The 22,242-nt window shown below is 33.9% G+C and overlaps 1 long non-coding RNA gene across 1 annotated transcript; it reads left to right on the forward strand.

The window, feature by feature from the left end:
* The first annotated feature begins 389 nt into the window (after positions 1-389).
* Positions 390-10,001, forward strand: LOC134686973 (uncharacterized). The gene is made up of 3 exons (XR_010101712.1): positions 390-2,018; positions 2,455-2,548; positions 8,085-10,001. It is a non-coding gene; the product is annotated as an uncharacterized LOC134686973 (long non-coding RNA).
* Positions 10,002-22,242: the final 12,241 nt, after the last annotated feature.

A 22,242-nucleotide genomic window follows, 5' to 3' on the forward strand; every position in this document is an offset into this window, starting at 1 on the left:
AACAGTATCCAAATTGCACCTATTTTGACAGTTTTTTCACCTACGATTTTTTTTATGATTAAGAAATAAATGTCATTAATGAGTCTATTTTGTAGCCCTATCCTTCTTTGTTGTATAGGTACACCAATTTAGTTTTTAATCCCATTTTGAGTCATAAAAAAATGGGTTTGAATCAACCTCCAAACTGTCCACGATTCTGTAATGAGGAGGACCCAAATTGCATCCATGCTTAAATTCACATCGTCAAAAGTCTAATAACAGAGCTTTTGTTTAATTTCTTCAAATATTTTGAACAATTGGAAATTAGCTAGTCCATGCTTACTCATCATATTTTACGAAATGGATACTTATAATATATTGTATTTGCTAATTTTAAAAAGATGACGTTTTGATTACGTCGCATGATGACGTTTTGATTACGTCGCATGATGACGTTTTCGTACATTTTGTTTTTTCATTAAACTGTTGATAAATACTGTGAACGTTTTGTGTATATCTAAATATGTTTACCTATGTTAAAAGACGTGCATAGTATCAAATCATAAAAATACAAATTGTTAAGTCTCTAGGAAATCTTGTAAGATTTCTGGAACTATTTTTTTCTAAATAGGTGCAATTTGGGTACTCGGTGCAATTTGGGTACCCTTAAGGGGGCTCGCGGGTCTAAATGATTTTTTTTATTTAATATAGGATTTCTCTTTATTTTTCTATAAATGAACTTTATCTTATACTTAATAGAAAAATGAAATAAAAAAATGGAGTCACCGTTCATTTACGCTCACAATCTGCCTTCGAAAGAAGCATACATTTTTGTTGATGTCCTTTTTTTCTGTTGAACTAATAGGAGAAAAAACGGTAATATCGAAATAAAAAAAGAACTAAATTACAGAAATCGCTCAAATTTTACAATTATTTAGTTTATGTACAGCTTATTTGAAAACAACAATAAAAAATATAGGTCACTGATAAGTTAAAAAAGATATTTCAATTTTAATGCCAAAAAATGGCATTTTTGCACCAAAGGGGGATAATTTGGAGCTTATTACATGATATCTACATTTTAAAAGTCACCTGGGGTCAACACAAATTGATTTTTTGGAACGATTTTTGTACCAAATGATAAAGTTACAACTATTAAAGGTTGTAAATAAAATTTGTATTGAAAAATTAATGTTTATTTTTTTTCTGAAAATCTTATACCCGCGAGCCTCCTACATGTGTCCTAAGTATGTTTAATAACTATTAGTTCATATCCAGTCGTCCTGGTACCGTGTAGTGGTATATGTGTCGTGGCTTGATATGCCAAAGGTCTTGCATGAGTTCGAATCCCAGCATATACACTGGATTTTTTCTACATGAATTTGATAGATATTCTTCTCCGTATAATTAATTAAGTTTTATAGTGGATTTGACATTCCTGCCAAAATGTTACAGAACAAAGGAAAGCATGCACAACAAAGAAACTCAAACTGGGGTGATCTGGTAGGGGTGATCCGTCTCAGATCACCCCTGTTAGAACAAAGGAGCTGGGATGTAATCTTTTGGTATTACATAACACTTGTATGCAATATTTCTGCAGATACAGATACAGATAAAAAAAAATTGAACAGATAATGATTATTATATTACATGAAACTGGCAAAACTTCCAGTGAATAAACTTATAGACTTAATTAATTATTAATTCTTTTAATAACATCATTCTAAACATGCTAAATAGTATATCTGATGAGTTAATATTTTTAATTCTAAGTTGCTTAGTGAGTAGTTTCAAGTCATGCACTAGTGATTGTCTTCATGGACCAATGAGTTAGGTTTGTTATAACCGTTTAGGTTTTACAAGTTTTTGGGTATGACAACTCTCTCTTCTTTATAATGATTGGTTCATTAAGTCACATGTCATTTTTGGAGGGAAATTCTATTGTCTTGGTTAGAATTTGCTTATATCTTGAACTGAGGGGTGCTGATATAGTTTGTACTCATATTTAATGGACATCTTTGATTTTATAAATAAAAAAGGTAAGTTTTCTATAACATGTTATACATTTGTAATATGTCATATTTCAACATTTATAACTTATATGATTTTATTGCATAAAATGGTCAAAATGAAAGATTCTAGATATTTTGAAGGTTAAACATGTCAGGAATAATTATCAATTTGCCAAGTTTTGTGAATCAATTACATTAATTGTGGAGAAATGTTTAAAGTCATGTTCAAATATTTCTGGTATCGGGTCCATTCACCCTGAGTTCGTTCGCCCATTTTTTTTTTTTGGGGGGGGGGGGGGGGGTAGGGGGATAAAAACTTTAAACATCGTAATCATTAAAAAAAATATTAGCACAGTAAAAACAATCATTTTGTTAGACAAATTACATAATATATCTCGGTTTAAAAGTGTATAAACAAATTTAACTTTTAGCAGCAACAGTCATGATTATGTTTTTATTGCAGATATTGAACCAGACTAAGATTATACATGATGTACATGTAGTACCACAAGGGTTCCAGAGTTTTGTTTATACAGGACATTTGTACCTCATACAAGGTAGGTTTTCATTCTGTTTATTGTCTCGACTTGAAAATAATATAAATCAATAGTACTGACGTCACGCTATGTTTCTTTTAATTCATATATTGATGGTCAATATGAAAATGATATGACGCCACACATAACATAGAATGCTTCAGTGGTTCCCTATATAATCAACCAAATTTTTCCCAAAACACGGAACACTCCCCCCTTGATTCGCCTATGACTGGTTTACTTTTATAAATTGTGACTTGCAATTTAAATAAAAAAATGTATTTTTTTTATGCCCCACCCATGCTAGTAGAGGAGCATTATGTTTTTTATGCCCCACATAGGATAGTAGAGGGGCATTATGTTTTCTGGTCTGTGTATCCATTTGTTTATCCGTCCATTCGACTGTTCATTCGTCCGTCCGTCCCGCTTTCTGACAGGTTACTTAAGTTTTTGGTCGAGGTACTTTTTGTCGAGCCTTTGACTTTAATCGAAAAAGCGAGACTAAGCATCCTACATTCCGTCGTTGTCGGTGGCGTCCACAAATATTCACTCTGTGGTTAAAGTTTTTGAAATTTTAATAACTTTCTTAAACTATACTGGATTTCTACCAAACTTGGACAGAATCTTGTTTATGATCATAAGATAGTATCCAGAAGTTAATTTTGTAAAAATAAAATTCCATTTTTTCCGTATTTTATTTAATGAACTGAGTTTTTTTCTGCAGGGAAACATTACATTCACTCTGACTCTGTGGTTAAAGCTTTTGGAATTTTAATAACTTTCTTAAAATATCCTTGGTTTGAATCAAACTTTGGACAGAAACTTGTTTATGATCATAAGATAGTATCCAGAAGTAAATTTTGTAAAAAAATAAATCCATTTTTTCCGTATTTTACTTTCATTTTGACTTTTAAATGGACTTAATTTTTCTGCGGGGAAACATTACATTCACTCTGTGGTTAAAGTTTTTAAAATTTTAATAACTTTCTTTAAGTATCCTGGGTTTGTACCAAACTTGGACAGAAGCTTATTTATAATCATAAGATAGTATCCAGAAGTAAATTTTGTAAAAAGATAACTCCATTTTTCTGTATTTTACTTTTAAATGGACTTAGATTTTCTTCCAGTTAACATTACATACAGTCTGCAGTTTAAGTTTTCAAAACGTTTATTAGATTCATTAACTATCCTTGATTTTTTTCGAGCCTTCGACTTTAGTTGAAAAAGGGAGACTAATTGATCCTACATTCCGTCGGTGTCGTCGTCGACGGCGGCGTCCACAAATATTCACTCTGTGGTTAAAGTTTTTGAAATTTTAATAACTTTCTTAAACTATACTGGATTTCTACCAAACGTGGACAGAAGCTTATTTCTGATCATAAGATAGTATCCAGAAGTAAATTTTGTAAAAAGATAACTCCATTTTTTCTGTATTTTACTTTTAAATGGACTTTGATTTTCTTCCAGTTAACATTACATGCAGTCAGCAGTTAAAGTTTGCAAAACATTTATTAGATTCATTAACTATCCTTGATTTTTACCAACTTGGACAGAAGCTTTTTACAATCATAAGATAGTATCAAGAGGAATATTTTTATTGATTGTTTTCCTCATTTTTGTTGAGCCTGCGATTTACAGCAAAAGTAGGCGAGACACTGGGTTCCGTGGAAACCTTACAAATTTTTACCAAACTTGGACAGAAGCTTCTTTAAAACATTCAAAAGATAGTATCAAGAGGAACATTTTTATTGATTTTTTCCCTCAATTTTGTTGAGCCTGCCATTTACAGCGAAAGTAGGCGAGACACTGGGTTCTGCGGATCCCTTACAAATTTTTGATGAAGTTGAAGTCTAATCTACTTGAAACTTAGTACACATGTTCCCCATGGTATGATCTTTCTAGTTTTATTACCAAATTAAAGCTTTTACCTTAATTTCACAGTCCACTGAAAATAGAAAATGATAGTGCAAATTTCAGGTTAAAGTTTTTGGTCTAGGTAGTTTTTGACACACATTCTTGTTATGTTATGTCATATCTTATTTTAATTTGAGGTTTACAAAGTATGCAAATATTTACTTTAAAAAATATATTTAAATGTATGATATATCTAATATGTTATTAATTTCAAATTAAATAAGATATCTCATTGAAAATACAACATATATTTTAAATTGATAGGATATCTTAAAAATTGAACGATATGAAAATGACTTCCAATGCACAGGACAGGGATATTAACCTGTCTTCATTTATCTGGCACATCACATACCTACTATTCTGATTGCAATGTAATAAACTTTTGTCCAGGCCTGTGACTTTTGACGCAATAGGTAGACATAGTGTTCCTACATTGTGTCATCAGCTTCTTCCACAAATATTCACTCTGTGGTCAAAGCTAATGAAATTTTGACAACTTAAATTTTGTTAAAAAAAAAAATCTGTGTAACCGTAATTCATGTAATTTATACTTATAAATGGTCTTAGTTTTTTCTGCCAGTTAACATTATGGACATTAACTCTGTGGTTAAAGTTTTTAAAATTTAAATAACTTTCTTAAAATATCCTGGATGTCTACCAAACTTGGACAGAAGCTTGTTTATAATCAAAGACTAGTATCTAGAAGGAAATTTTGTGTTTTTCCAAACATTATTTATAAATAGACTTAGTTTTTGTTGAGCAGAAAGTCTGACTTAGGGATAGTGATCCAGCGGCTATGGGGGAAGCAGTGGCGGATCCAGAACTTTTCCTATTAAGGGGGGGGCCTGCTGACTGACCTAAGGGGGGGGGCCACTCCAGTCATGCTTCAGTGATTCCCTATATAATCATTATTCAACCAAATTTTTCCCACGAAAAGGGGGGCCCAGACCCCCCTCCCCCCTGGATCCGCCTAAGGGTGGCGATGTTAGCTAAATTTTTAAAAGCTTTATAGTTTAGAATGTGGAAGACCTGGATGCTTCATGCTTTGTCTATATATGCCTCATGTTACGAACTTTCTGTCAGTCACATGTCCAATGTCCTTGTCCTCACTTTCATGGTTCAGTGACCACTTGAAAAAAAAGTTCAGATATTTTGTAATGTTGAATTCTCTCTTATGATAAGTAATAGGATAATCATATTTGGTATGTGCATACCTTGCAAGATCCTCATGCTGGTCAGAGAGTTTTCACTTGACCTCGACCTCATTTCATGGATCAGTGAACAAGGTTAAGTTTTGGTGGTCAAGTTCATATCTCAGATACTATAAGCAATAGGGCTTCCGTGTGTGGAAGGACTGTAAGGTGTACATGTCCAACTGGCAGGTGTCATCTGACCTTGACCTCATTTTCATGGTTCAGTGGTTATTGTTAAGTTTTTGTGTTTTGGTCTGTTTTTCTCATACTTTATGCAATAGATCTACTATATTTGTTGTATGGAATGATTGTAAGGTTTACATGTCTAGCGGGCATCTGACCTTGACCTCATTTTCATGGTTGTGGTCAAAGTTAAGTTTTTGAGTTTTGGTCTTGTTATCTAATACTATATGCCATAGGTCAACTATATTTGGTGTATGGAAATATTTTATGATCTATGTGTCAGTCGCACAGGTTTTATTTGACCTCAACCTCATTTTCATGGTTCATTGCTCAATGTTAAGGTTATGTAATTAGGCATATTTTTCTTAAAATATGATAGGGAATAGGTCAACTATATTTGTTGTATGGAAGCATTGTTAGCTGTTCATGTCTGCCTGGCATGGTTCATCTGACATTGACCTCATTTTCATGGTTCATTGGTCTTTGTTTAGTTATCTTGGTTAATGTTAAGTTTATGTGACAGCTTTTAATAAAGCTTTATACTTAGGACTATCAACATAATATCAATGATAAGTAAAGGCGAGACATTTCAGCGTGTGCACTCTTGTTCTTCTAGATAACATTACATATAGTCTGCAGTTCAAGTTTTTAACATAACTGAGCTTGGATTTTTACCTAACGTACTTTGTTGAACCTGGGACTAACAGCAAAAGTAGGCAAGACACTGTATTTTATTATTACTTTTTCATTTTGTCTAGTTCCTATGTACGAGTGGTAGATCCAGAAATTTTCATCAGTGGGGGCCCATTGAATGCCTAAGAGGGGACCCGCTCCTGTCAAGCTTCAGTGATTCTCTATATAATCAACAAAAATCTCCCCAGAAAAGAGGGCCCCTTTTAATCCACCTCTGTGTACACACATTTTTACCTTTTGGTCCCCCTTCCCCCTCCTCTTAATCCCCTTTTGGATTTATCTGACATTGACCCAACTTTCCCAGATTGGGGACTGTTAGGTGCTTCTCACTAACATGTCTAACCCCACCACAATATGTATGAATGTGTCTGTCCCAAGTCAGGAGACTGTAATTCAGTGGTAGTTATTTTTGGCTGTCTCACATATTTGTTTTTTTGTCTCGCCTTGACTGAGTCAAAAAGCGAGACATAGGTATGCTGTTTCCGGCTTGTATTAGGTTGTGATTAGGTCAATTTATGGGGAACCACTAGTGGTAGGTCAATGATATTTGGTATGCAGTTGTATAGGCAATTGGCATATTTCATTTTCATGGAGATTTTTTTACTCTGCCCCCTCAGTCATGGTCTATAGACTTTGAAAATTAACATGTATTTGTTTGTGATTAGGTTAGTTCAAGGGGAACCATTAGTGGTAGGCCAATGTTAATTGGTGTTCAGTTGTATAAGCATTAGCACATCTCATTTCCATGGAGAATATTTGGCCCGCCCCCTCAGTCATGGTCTATTGACTTTGAAACTTTTGCTTAGTTTACATGTATTAGTTTGTGATTAGATTAGTTTAAGATGAACTGCTAATGTTAAGTCAATGATATTTGGTATGCAAATGTATTAGCATTTGAAAGTATCATTTCCATGGAGATATATAGCCCCCCCCCCCCCCCTGATCATGGTTCATTGACTTTGAAACTTTAACATAGTTTACAAGTTAATGTTTGTGTTTAGGTTTGTTTAAAGGGAGGACTTATAATGAGTCAATGCTAATTGGTATGCAGTTGTATTAGCAGTGGCACATCTCATTCCATGGAGATTGTTTAGCCGTGTACCTTCAGTCATTGTTCCTTATTTTGTACTTTTATTAGCCGTGTACCTTCAGTCATTGTTCCTTATTTTGTACTTTTATTAGGGCATTAGTTTTTCTTGTTTTAATTATTTTACAATGGAAATTTGTGATCCTTTTATAGCTGACCATGTCGTATGGGCTTTGCTTATTGTTGAAGGCCATACTCACAGTGACTAATACTGCAGTTTTTAATTTCTGGTCATTTGGTCTCTTGTTGAGAGTTGTCTCATTGGCAATCATACCACATCTTTTTTTTATAAAAAATTACCAATTCAAAATTTATCAAATTAAACTTTTCATATGAATGGCTGATTAAACTCAAACAAAAGGTATAGGAAGGTGTGGTATGAGTGCCAATGAGACAACTCTCCATCCAAATAACAATTTATAAAAGTAAACCATTTTAGGTCAAGCATACTTTAGGAATAATAAATGTTATTTTTACTTTTCAGTATGATGAGAGAAGTTCAGAACAAGCTATTATGTTTGAAGAGGAGTTGTCAGTACGTCATCTTTGAATAAAGTCAGTTGTATTAGAAGTCAAGCCTAAACAGAAATGAGACATTTATCAAATAATTCAAAGACTACATGGATTTTATCTGGACTAGCATTTGTATGACCCAAATGTGGTATTTTTCATATGAAGACTTACAAGGCAAATAATTGGCTGTGGCAAACATGTGTATATATTTGACATGTTTAAAGACTTGAAGAACTTGTACTGCCTCCTTCAGATTTCAGTAGAATTTGTTTAAGACAGTAAATTCTGAGTATGAATTGGAAAATTTTTGCTCATTTCTTATTTTCTTTCTTGAAACTTATTACAAACTTTATCAAAATTAATAGAAAGACATGTTTCTAATAAAATGTACACATATATTTATCTAAACTTCAACTATTACACCCTACACAATCTGGTTTCAGGCCGCAGCATTCTTGCCAAACTGCAGTTATCAATATCATTGACAAATGGTTGCAAGAAATGAATGATGGCAATTTAAATCTAGCAATTTTATTAGATTTTAAAAAAGCTTTTGATTTGGTAGATCATGATATATTCTTTGTTTAAAGCTTGAAATTTATGGATTTAGCCAGGCTACTGTTAGTTTTTTCAAGTCATACCTCAATAACAGAAAACAGCAGGTTAACATTTGTAATGTTTATTCTGAACAACAACATGTAAAATTTGGTGTCCCCCAAGGTTCTATACTTGGTCCCCTATTGTTTGTAATATTTATAAACGACCTTCCCTTATGCATTGAAAATTGTGAAACAGACCTGTATGCTGATGACACCACTCTTCATAAATCTGGGAAAAACATAGAAAACATACATGATGATGTTCAAGAAGATTTATACAGGGTTGAAGAGTGGTGTAAAATGAACAACATGTTCATTAATGCAAATAAAACAAAATGTTTGGTTACTGGAACAAAACAGAAACTATCAATTCAGACTTATCAACCAAACTTGATAATAAATTCAAAAGTTTTACAAAATTCTTCATGTGAAAAATTATTAGGTGTTAAAATTGACAACACACTTAACTGGAAAAATCAAATTGACCAAGTTTGTGCTTATATATCATCCAGAATATACCTTCTTTCTAAAATAAAGAAATTTTTAGATATAAATGCAAGGAAAACATATTACAATGGGTATATTCTTCCCTTAATTGACTACTGCTGTATTATTTGGGGTGAATGTAAAAATGAAGGGAAAACAAGAATTTTGAAACTCCAAAAAAGAGCAGCAAGATTAATTCTAGATGCAGATCCTTTATCCCCCTCAGCCCCTTTATTTAAAAAACTTGGGTGGATGACAGTTGACAATAGAATAAAATACCACAAATATTTACTTCTATATAAATGTATGCGTATGGAAGCACCAATGTACCTAGTTCAAAAGTTTAAACTGAAATCAGATAATAATCCTTACTCCTTAAGAGGTGTCACTCAAGGTAATCTGATAGTTCCTAAGCCAAAAGCTTAACTTTTTAAGAAATCCTTTCCTTATTCTGGATCAGTATTATGGAATGGAATACCATACAAAATGCGTAAAGCTCAAAACACTTTTACTTTTAAGCAAAGTATCAAGAAGTACCTAACACTATCCTGATAAGAAATGTTTGCTACAATGTATAATTTGTATATTTTTATTTTTATTTGATTTTTTGACTACATGTATACTTCTTAAACAGCATTATATCTTATGTAATAATAACAATACATTGAACTACATGACTGTAAATTAACTATGTGTAAATATCTGTTTTGATTGTATTGTAATTTGTATGTGAGGGCCTCAGGGAAGATTAGTTTATTGTAACTAACTGAGTTTACCCTCTTTAAATAAAGAATTTATTATTATTATTATTATTATAATAAATTCTTATATACTAATTCTTGAAATTTACAAGTTTATTTTTAGCCTGAACGTACAACTCAATGCACTGGTTATTCACACAAAAAACTACATTTATCTCTCAGCCGTATTAAAAGAAAATGATAAATGGTAGGATTTCAAATGAGACAACTATCCTTAAAATAAATGCCAATGATCAAAGATAATGAATACCTTATAGTGTATCATGGATTCCATACGAAAGAGAGATTACTATATAAACATATTTTATATAAGGTATCTTATATACTTTATAAGATATCTTATTAATTATATATGATATCTCCTATAATATATAAGATGTCTTATACAATTTATAAGATATCTATGATATCTTCTATATTATAAAAGATATCTTATATAATTTATAAGATATCTAATAAAGAAAAGCATTAACTTTATAAGATATTTTATATAGTTTATAAGATATCTCAAATAGTTTAAAAAGATATCTTATATAGTTTATTAGATATCTTATATAATTCATTAGATATGTTATATAGTTCATGCAATATCATACACAGTTTATGATATATCACATATAGCTTATGAGATATCATATATAGTTTATAAGATATCTTATATAAAATATGTTTATAAGATATCTAATAAACTTAAGAAGATAAAGTATATGTACTATATCTTATATACTACATAGGATATCTTATAAACTATATAAGATATCTAATATCTTCTATATTATATAAGATATCTTAGAAAAACAGATTATATAAGATATTGTATTTGCTATATGAGATATCTTATTTATTTTATGAGTACATTATATTGAAGATATCTTATTAATTATATGAGATTCATTGTTAGATAGATATGAGTATGTGGTACGAGTGTCAATGAGGCAATTCACCATCCAAGTCATAATTTGTAAAGATAATGATTAAATAAAATTGAGAATGGAAATGGGGAATGTGTCAGAGACAACAACCTGACCATAGAAAAAAACAACAGCAGAAGGTCACCAACTGGTCTTCAATGCAGCGAGAAATTCCCACACCCAGAGGCATCCTTCAGCTGGCCCCTAAACAAATATATACTAGTTCAGTGATAATGAACGCCATACTAATTTCCAAATTGTACACAAGAAACTAAAATTAAAATGATACAAGACTAACAAAGGCCAGAGGCTCCTGACTTAAGACAGGCGCAAAAATGCGGCGGGGTTAAACATGTTTGTGAGATCTCAACCCTCCCCTGTATTTTGAAACTTTCTTGTTTTACTCTATAGTTGAGTTGCTGTCACACTGTGTTTACCAGAATGCAACATCTTATTCAATCCTAAAATTAGATATCTTGTATAGAAAAGTTATTTCACTTCTTAACACAGGCAACTTGGAATCAAGGTTTTTGTTATTATTTCAGTTGTTACATTTAAAAATTATTTTCAGTGTCTGACATGAAAAACATGACAACATTATGTATCAGTTAGCATTGGATACTTGTGTACACGTATGGGAAGTTAAGTCGCCTTCTGTGTTTAGGGTTCACAGATACTATACCTCTGCTGTAGGTATAGTAACGTCCCCTACCATACGTATCAAGTATCCATTCTTACTGATACAAACTGAGAGTGAGGAGGCTCAGTTCGACTGATGTGCGGTGGCTCAGTCTGACTGATGTGCGGAGGCTCAGTCAAAACATTTTTGCTTTTACGGTACAAACTGAGAGCGAGGAGGCTCAGTCTGCATGTGAAGCTCTGTAACATGCTTTTAATGGGAAATGGGTATTTTAATTGTTTTTATCCAAATTTTAATTTGGGGTATTTTACTGTTTTTACTGATACAAACTGAGAGTGAGGGGGCTCAGTCTGCATGTGAAGCTCTGTAACATGCTTTTAAGGGGAAATGGGTATTTTAATTGTTTTTATCAAATTTTAAATTTGAGATATTTTACTGTTTTTACTGATACAAACTGAGAGTGAGGGGGCTCAGTCTGCATGTGAAGCTCTGTAACATGCTTTTAAGGGGAAATGGGTATTTTAATTGTTTTTATCCAAATTTTAATTAAGGGTATTTTACTGTTTTACTGATACAAACTGAGAGTGAGGGGGCTCAGTCTGCATGTGAAGCTCTGTAACATGCTTTTAAGGGGAAATGGGTATTTTAATTGTTTTTATCCAAATTTTAATTTGGGGTATTTTACTGTTTTTACTGATACAAACTGAGAGTGAGGGGGCTCAGTCTGCATGTGAAGCTCTGTAACATGCTTTTAAGGGGAAATGGGTATTTTAATTGTTTTTATCAAATTTTAAATTTGAGATATTTTACTGTTTTTATCTAAATTTTAATTGGAAATATCTTATTGTTTTAAAAGGGACTGGGTATTTTATTTGATTTTATCAAATTCTAATTGGGAATGTTTTTTCCAAATAGGGGATGTTTTACTGTTTTCAGCATGTGAAAGCTCTGTAACATGTTTTTAAGGGGAAAAGGGTATTTTTTTTTATTTTATCAATCCATTTTGGGAATGGGGGACAAAGGGAATATTTTACTTTTAAGACTTAAAATTTAACTTGTACAAGAGACTTGTTTTTTTTTTTGTTTTTTTTATTTAGTAAAAATGTTATGCCCCCAAGTCAAATCAAAGACTTAAAAACTGGTACTCCAAAAGGAAAAGATAAGTGAACTAACTGTGGGCATTTGTCTTGGTGAACTAGCACCTTAAAGTCCAGCTAACCCACAGGCCAGCTGGCTAGTACAAGCAGACAGGTTTTTAATACCATTTGGCATTTTTAAACTTTGGCATTTTTCATTTGGCTTTTTGCTTTATGTGTTTTAAACTATTTGGATTTTTATACCATTTGGCATTTTTCATGTATGTTTTTTTTCAACATATTTTTTCATCAACACACCCAAACACTTAAAAATGAAAGTTAAATATACACTTTTGGCATTCATAATGTTTATCAATCAAGGTAGCATTCTATTTTTAAAATTTACATTACACAATTTGGCTTTCTGTAACTTTGGCTGTTAATCTTTTGTATGAATGCTATGATAACCATTATGTGTAGAAAATAAGACTACATTTCTAAAAGTGGCTCAGGATCATATTTTTATGTTTGGTATCAAAATTTCCTTCATATTTCTAAAATTTAAGTTCTTCCATATCTGGTACATCTTATAATATCATATTCATCTACTAACCAAATTTTCTCATAGGGACTTAACACGAGGCATAAGGGGTATTATAGGTGGTTGGTGGTTAAGGGTGTCATGAAAGTGTGAACGAGCGAGAAAGAGAGGGAGAAAAATAAAAAGATGGGGAGGGTGAGGGTATATGAATGTAATTGGAATTTAGAGAGGGAGGACATCTGTGAGAGAATGTGATTTCATAGTAAGGGTAGGATGTACTAGTCTAATGGAAGTGCACTTTTTCTGTTTTTCTCATGTAGTTTGTGTTTCCTTCATGTATCTGATAACTTTAAATATTGAAATTGCTGCCGTCTAAAACTTAACAAGTTAACAGCCTTTCTTGTTACTGTTTATGTGCTGCTTATTTATAACTATTGTAGCATTTCTCAGTTACTAGATAGAGTTGTAGCTTTTCATCAGTTTTAGCAGCAGCTAAGTGGTCTATTTCGGATTGACCAGGTTGTGAGACTCAAACGTGTTTTCTTTGATTATGGAGACATTTTCTTTTCTTCCCATAAGCTGATAAGTTTCTATTTTAATCATTTACAGGCTGACCAAACATGATTTTGCACAAATTTAATAACAGCTAGGATAGTTATATAACTGTTGTTCAACTACTGAGTCTGTTTTTGATATGCTCTCTAAATAAATGCATGTGGCATATTTATATATAGTATGCTAAACTGTTGGTAGGTTGGGATATTGCACTTAATATGACCTCTGCCATACATTGTCCGACCCCATGAGGAAATTTCCTCATGGCCGACAAGCATTCGGTTTTCTCTGCAAAGTCCCTTGCGTGATACAAGAATAAGAATAAGAATATTTTATTTCCAATTAAAGGGCCCTATAAAGAGCTTTCAAGGCATGACATTACATACAAGTACATATGATTAGACATAAATTAGAGACATATAATATAAGAAAACAACATTGTTTAGTACTATTAAAAATGCTATAAAAGGCCAGGACAGAACCAGACTACAATTTTGATCTTTAAAATATACCATTTAAAATCATATACCACTCAAAATATGTATATTTGTGGCTAATTTGTATTGATTGTTTTTGAACTTCTGCTTATCTCTAGATTTTTAGATAAATACTTTCCTAAACATTTATACACATTTTAATTTTCTTGTGAAAATAGCCACAAAAACTTTGAAAAATTGTCTAACGATTGAAAATTATTACAATTTAGAGATATTTCAGTAAAAAAATAATTTCTGTTATCAATATATAGTGGACATTCAGTTACAAAGTGTATCTCATCTTCAACTTTATTTAAAGTACAGTATAAACATTTTCTGAGTGTCCTATTCACATAAAGTTTTATCAGTCTCAATCCTTAATGGATGAGCGCTTATTCTAATTTTACTGATTGATTGTCTAATCTAAAATCTTTTAGATCCAAATATTTTTCAAAACAAAATAGAGTTTTACACAACAAAGCGAGGATTGTCGAAAAAAAAATTGCGGAAGGTTAGGAGTAATCAGGTAAAGTGGCGATGGCGGAATTTATAAGAATCATCTCATCGCTTCATCTACTTCAACTAGGATTGTCATCAAATTGAAGTTTAAAAATTACTTTGACGAAACGTGCATCCGACGCAAAGACAAAATTTCAATCCTGGTAACTATGAGGAGTATATTTGAAGCGAAAAAAGAAGAAATTCTATGAATTTTGCCGACAGGCTACATGTAGGCTACGGCAATCTTGAGTCTTTCAAATATTTTATCACTCGGTTAGCACTTTTGATCCTGGTCTTGGGTGGTAGTTGTTCATTCAGCAGCTCTGTGTGCTCCACAAGGGTTTGTTACAATTTGCCGGCTTCATATCTACATAAGAAACCCCCCCCCAAAAATCACACTTCAGTTTACATGTCATAGTGCCGTGCTAGACATATTAATAGAAGATAGAAGCATATCCAGGGACCTTGCCCTCCCTTTTCATGAGAAAAATAATTGTTGATTATATAGGGATTTTCTGAAGCATGACTGGAGTGGGCTCCCTTGGTTCAGTCAGATAACTCCCCCCCCCCCTTTTTATGAAAAGTTCTGGATCTGCCACTGAGGAGACAAATTATCCAGTGGAAACAAAGTACATAGTACATGTAAGTGAAAGTCTTATTGAAACAATGATTTGAAACAAAGTTGCAAAGGAGGTTCTACCCTTGTATTTTTTTTTCGGTTTTTGTATAGATAAAAAGTAAACCCAGCAAATTGTAACAAAAGCCCTCCCTGTGTTCCAAAGTTTTTGCAAAAAGAAAATATTTAGAAATAAAGAAAATCTAAGGTTGGGAATTCTGGAATAAAGTGGTAGGTATAACTACAAGGCCACTCTTAGAAATATTTTGGTTTGCCCAAACCCTACATTCAATGGTTGAGACAGTGGGTAGGTAGCACAGGCACTTGTCTCAGAAAAAAAATTCCTATATACCTTATTATAACACAAGGTACTTAACTTGCATTTCAGAAAAATGTTAGGTGGTGACGAAGTTCCGTTATATGCCGCGGTATAAGGCTGTTTATCCCAATAAAGCTTGTTTTATCGTAAATCTAAATTGATTTATGTTTACAGGTGGGCGACTAGGTGTGGGGCGACTTGCCAGTGGGGCGACTTGTCCTGCTTCCCTCTGCAGCTAGAAAAAGTCTCCGCTAAAAATGTCACATAGTTACCAAAAGTTTTTTTTTTAATTTTAAATCACTTTGTGATTGCAGAACCTGCTGCATTGGTGTTGTTTATCTAGAAACATGTGAAGCATTACAAACCTGCATAGATTATACACACAAATGGAATAGACTCTCACTTAAAAGAACTTACAAACAAGACACAGGCACTTGTCTCAGTAAAAAAAATCCTATATACCTTATTATAACACAAGGTACTTAACTTGCATTTTAGAAAAATGTTGGGTGGTGACGAAGTTCCGTTATATGCCGCGTTATAGGCTGTTAATCCCACTAAAGCTTGTTTTATCGTAAATCTAAATTGATTTATCTTAACAATGGTGTATAACATGCCTACATTTATTGTCAGAATCATCCGTAGCAATCCTACCAAAGTATGTCAATCGTAATAATTTTGCAAACCGCTGAAGAAGCGCAACTACTACCAATCCAGATTAAGCTAGTGTCTGAGGGTAAGCTTACTAGCTACCAGCGCCAGCAAGCCCGCACTAACCAGGCCATTCTTTTCAACATGTGGGAACAGTATATTGCAGACAGCATATCAACAACCAGACTACTACACCAGTGTGGTCGGGTCAACGGTCCAGTTGTGGAATCAGACAGCTATTAAACTTTCAAATGACAATTCATGTATCCATGTCTTCATGTTCTTGTTCCTCATGTTTCTAGTGCCGACACTTAATCTAGTACTTCTTCAAAGAAGTGGTAAGCGGAAGAAGGGATCCCGTAGACCGCCCTACGTCACGATTCATGAATTATGCATATTCTATTTATAGGTTATTTATAAACGATTCTGAAAATACTTATTCTAAAAATAGAATATTCTCAACATGTACAACTATTAAAAAAAGGATTCAATATCATTAACTTTCATGTAGCACGGTGAATTTGCTTTATTTATTTATATCACATGAAAAAAAGGAAAATGTACCGCATTACAGTAGCATATATCATTGTAGCATATATCATTGTGCAAATATCATATACAGATTCCTTTTTAAAATGCACATGATACATTACATATAGATATGATAAACAGTAGTAATTAGTGCCTTAATTATGTTAATTAAAGACCTGCAAATGTCACATGCATGTGGTCCCATGGTTTTGGATATACTATGGAGTATATAATATTTTTATTATCCGTTTAAAAGAGTATTTTTATGTAGGCAAATTGAAAAAAAGATGTAGCTTACACATGTTAAACATGTTACACGTACTAAGGCTATACAGGAGTGTGAGAGGGTGTTTAAACTGGTCTTCGTTTAAAGAAACGAATCTGTAATCTGACCCCTGTTGTCTGACCATTCTACTATAGCTGGACGTTCTATAGGAAACATTGTTACTTGTTTGCAATAAAGCTACTGTTAGGGCGTTCTACATGATCCCCTGGTCGTTCTACATGATCCCCTGTTGTCTGAACCTTATATATCTACTACAGAACGTTCTATAGGATCCCTTTTATTGTTTGTTTATCATGTATACACTAAAGGACGTTCTACAGGATCCCCTGGGCAGTCTACATGATCCCTTGTTGTCTGAATATTATATAAATATCTACTGTAGTATAGAACGTTCTTTAGGAACAAGTTTTTGGTCAGGATTCTTCTGAAAAAGCTCATACCAAATTTATGAAATATATTCTTGGTGTAAACAGAAAGTCAAGTAATATAGCTGTAATGTCAGCGATTGGTAGATTTCCTATGCATTTTACTATAATTTTATCAATGTTAAAATATTGTCATAGACTGGAACGTTTGAAAGAAGGGATTATATTCAGAGAGAGATTGAATACCAAATTTTGACCAATCAAGTGGTTCTTTATGTCAGTATGTTAAAAAAAAACTATGTTAAAGTTATTTCACAGTTTGGAATAAACTGAAGTATCAAACAATTAACTCCGAAAAAGGGAAAAAAATGTTTTAAGAAAGAAAAATATTTAGAATTACAGGACTTAAAAAAAAGACAGTCAATTTGTAAATTAAGAATAAGCGATCACTCTTTAAAAGTTGAGACAAACAGATATTCAAAACAACATATAGAAAGATCTGAGTGTCTTTGTTCTAATTGCTCACTCGGTAAAGTTGAAGATGAGCTTCATGTTTTATTAGAATGCCCTCTTTATGATATTCAAAGGGGCGATTTTTTCCAAGACATTTCTAACAATTGTTATAATTTTATAAATTTGAATAAATCTTCTAAATTTTTATGGCTCTTGACCCAGGAAAATGTTACTCTTATGGAAGAACTGGTCTGTTATAATGGTGATTGTTTTGAATTAAGGAGATCAGGTATGAACACTGACACTAAGTCATGTAAACTATTTGAGAATACATACATATATAATGTAATTTTATTATTCTTTTATTCACAATATATATATGTGGTTTTTGGCTTGATTCTGACCAATACTTATATTCAATATATATATGTATATGCCTCTAGATCTATTATTGTTGTTGTTACCAATTATGCAAATCAATTGTATCTGATTTTATGCCCTTTATTTATAAAAAATATATAGGATTCCATATTGTTTGTTTATCATGTATATACTAAAGGGGGTGTTCTCCAGATCCCCTGTTGTCTGAACATTATATTTAAACTATAAGGATACCCTATTGTTTGCTTTTATGTATCTACTAGACTAAGAGAACGTTCTATAGAATCCCCTGTTCTTTGTTTATCATGTTTATACTAAAGGACTCTCTACTGGATCCCTTGGTCGGTCTGTGGGACCCCCTGTTTTCTCAACATTATATATAAACTATAGACCGTTCTATAGGATACCCTATTGTTTGTTTTTGATGTATCTTCTAGGCTAAGAGAACGTTCTACAGGATCCCCTGTTGTTTGTTTTTCAAGTTTATATCATAGGGCGTTCTACTTGATCCCCTGGACGGTTTACAGGGTCCCCTGTTGTTAATGAAAATTATGCATTTAAGAAAGCTGTTGTTTAATTATCATGTTTACACTATAAGACTTTCTATAGGATCCCCTGTTGTTTGTTGTTTATGTTTATACTATAGGGCGTTCTACGGTATCCCCTGGGCGGTCTGCAGGATCCCCTGTTATTTGTCCTTCAAGTGTTTACTATAGGGCGTTCTACAGGATCCCCTGTTGTCTTAATATTATATATATACACTATAGGACGCTCATAAGACCCCCTGTTGATTGCTTTTCAAGTGTATACTATAGGGCGTTCTACAGTATCCCCTGGGCGGTCTGCAGGATCCCCTGTTTTCTCAACATTACTTATATAATATAAGACGTTCTATAGGATCCCCTGTTGTTTGTTGTTCAGGTTTATACTATAGGGCGCTCTACAGTATTCCCTGTTGTCTTAACATCATATATCTACTATAGGACGCTCATAAGACCCCCTGTTGATTGTTTTTCAAGTGTATACTATAGGGCGTTCTACAGTATCCCCTGGGCGGTTTTCAGGATCCCCTGTTTTCTCAACATTACTTATAAACTATAAGACGTTCTATAGGATCCCCTGTTGTTTGTTGTTCAGGTTTATACTATAGGGCGCTCTACAGTATCCCCTGGGCGGTCTGCAGGATCACAAGTTTTTTCAACATTATGTATCTACTATAAGACGTTCTAAAGGATCCCCTGTTGTCTGTTTTTCAAGTGTATACTATAGGGGTTCTACAGGATTCCCTAGGCGGTCAACAGGATCCCCTGTTTTCTCAACATTATATATCTACTTTAAGACGTTCTATAGGATCCCCTGTTGTTTGTTTTTCAAGTGTATACTATAGGGCGTTCTTCAGGATTCACTAGGCGGTCTACAGGATCCCCTGTTTTCTCAACATTATATATCTACTATAAGACGTTCTATAGGGTCCCCTGTTGTTTGTTGTTCATACTGTAGAGCGTTCTACATTATCCCCTGGGCGGTCTGCAGGATCCCCTGTTTTCTCAGAATTATTTATCTACTATAAGACGTTCTATATGATCCCCTGTTGTTTATTTTTCAAGTATATACTATAGGGAGTTTTACAGTATCCCCTGGGCGGTCTGCAGGATCCCCTATTTTCTCAACATTACTTATCTACTATGAGACGTTCTATAGGATCCCCTGTTGTTTGTTGTTCAGGTACATACTATAGGGCGCTCTACAGTATCCCCTGTTGTCTTAACATCATATATCGACTATAGGACGCTCATAAGACCCCCTGTTGATTGTTTTTCAAGTGTATACTATAGGGCGTTCTACAGTATCCCCTTGGCGGTTTTCAGGATCCCCTGTTTTCTCAACATTACTTATAAACTATGAGACGTTCTATAGGATCCCCTGTTGTTTGTTGTTCAGGTTTATACTATAGGGCGCTCTATAGTATCCCTTGGGCGGTCTGCAGGATCACAAGTTTTCTCAACATTATGTATCTACTATAAGACTATCTAAAGGATCCCCTGTTGTCTGTTTTTCAAGTGTATACTATAGGGGTTCTACAGGATTCCCTAGGCGGTCAACAGGATCCCCTGTTTTCTCAACATTATATATCTACTTTAAGACGTTCTATAGGATCCCCTGGGTTTTTTTTTCCAAGTATATACTATAGGGAGTTTTACAGTATCCCCTGGGCGGTCTGCAGGATCCCCTATTTTCTCAACATTACTTATCTACTATGAGACGTTCTATAGGATCCCCTGTTGTTTGTTGTTCAGGTTTATACTATAGGGCGCTCTACAGTATCCCCTGTTGTCTTAACATCATATATCTACTATAGGACGCTCATAAGACCCCCTGTTGATTGTTTTTCAAGTGTATACTATAGGGCGTTCTACAGTATCCCCTGGGCGGTTTTCAGGATCCCCTGTTTTCTCAACATTACTTATAAACTATGAGACGTTCTATAGGATCCCCTGTTGTTTGTTGTTCAGGTTTATACTATAGGGCGCTCTACAGTATCCCTTGGGCGGTCTGCAGGATCACAAGTTTTCTCAACATTATGTATCTACTATAAGACGATCTAAAGGATCCCCTGTTGTCTGTTTTTCAAGTGTATACTATAGGGGTTCTACAGGATTCCCTAGGCGGTCAACAGGATCCCCTGTTTTCTCAACATTATATATCTACTTTAAGACGTTCTATAGGATCCCCTGGGTTTTTTTTCCAAGTATATACTATAGGGAGTTTTACAGTATCCCCTGGGCGGTCTGCAGGATCCCCTATTTTCTCAACATTACTTATCTACTATGAGACGTTCTATAGGATCCCCTGTTAATTGTTGTTCATGTTTATACTATAGGGCGTTCTACAGTATCCCCTGGGCGGTCTGCAGGATCCCCTGTTTTCTCAACATTATTTATCTGCTGTAAGACGTTCTATAGTATCCCATGTTGTTTGTTGTTCATGTTTATACTATAGGGCGTTCTACAGTATCCCCTGGGCGGTCTGCAGGATCCCCTGTTTTCTCAACATTATTTATCTGCTGTAAGACGTTCTATAGTATCCCCTGTTGTTTGTTGTTCATGTTTATACTATAGGGTGTTCTACAGTATCCCCTGGGCGGTCTGCAGGATCCCCTGTTTTCTCTACATTATTTATCTACTAAAAGACGTTCTATATAATCCCCTTTTGTTTGTTGTTCAGGTTTATACTATCGGGCGTTCTACAAGATCCCCTTGGCGGTCTACAGGATCCCCTGTTTTCTTTACATTATATATCTGCTAGAGGACGTTCAATAGGGTCCCCTGTTATTTGTCTTTCAAGTGTTTACTATAGGGCGTTCTACAGGATCCCCTGTTGTCTTAATATTATATATATACACTATAGGACGTTCATAATACCCCCTGTTGATTGCTTTTCAAGTGTATACTATAGGGCGTTCTACAGTATCCCCTGGGCGGTCTGCAGGATCCCCTGTTTTCTCAACATTACTTATATACTATAAGACGTTCTATAGGATCCCCTGTTGTTTGTTGTTCAGGTTTATACTATAGGGCGCTCTACAGTATTCCCTGTTGTCTTAACATCATATATCTACTATAGGACGCTCATAAGACCCCCTGTTGATTGTTTTTCAAGTGTATACTATAGGGCGTTCTACAGTATCCCCTGGGCGGTTTTCAGGATCCCCTGTTTTCTCAACATTACTTATAAACTATAAGACGTTCTATAGGATCCCCTGTTGTTTGTTGTTCAGGTTTATACTATAGGGCGCTCTACAGTATCCCCTGGGCGGTCTGCAGGATCCCCTGTTTTCTCAACATTATTTATCTACTGTAAGTCGTTATATAGGATCCCCTGTTGTTTGTTGTTCATGTTTATACTATAGGGCGTTCTACAGTATCCCCTGGGCGGTCTGCAGGATCCCCTGTTTTCTCAACATTATTTATCTACTAAAAG

Source organism: Mytilus trossulus, chromosome 10, assembly GCF_036588685.1.
Source record: "Mytilus trossulus isolate FHL-02 chromosome 10, PNRI_Mtr1.1.1.hap1, whole genome shotgun sequence".
Classification (NCBI taxonomy): domain Eukaryota; kingdom Metazoa; phylum Mollusca; class Bivalvia; order Mytilida; family Mytilidae; genus Mytilus; species Mytilus trossulus.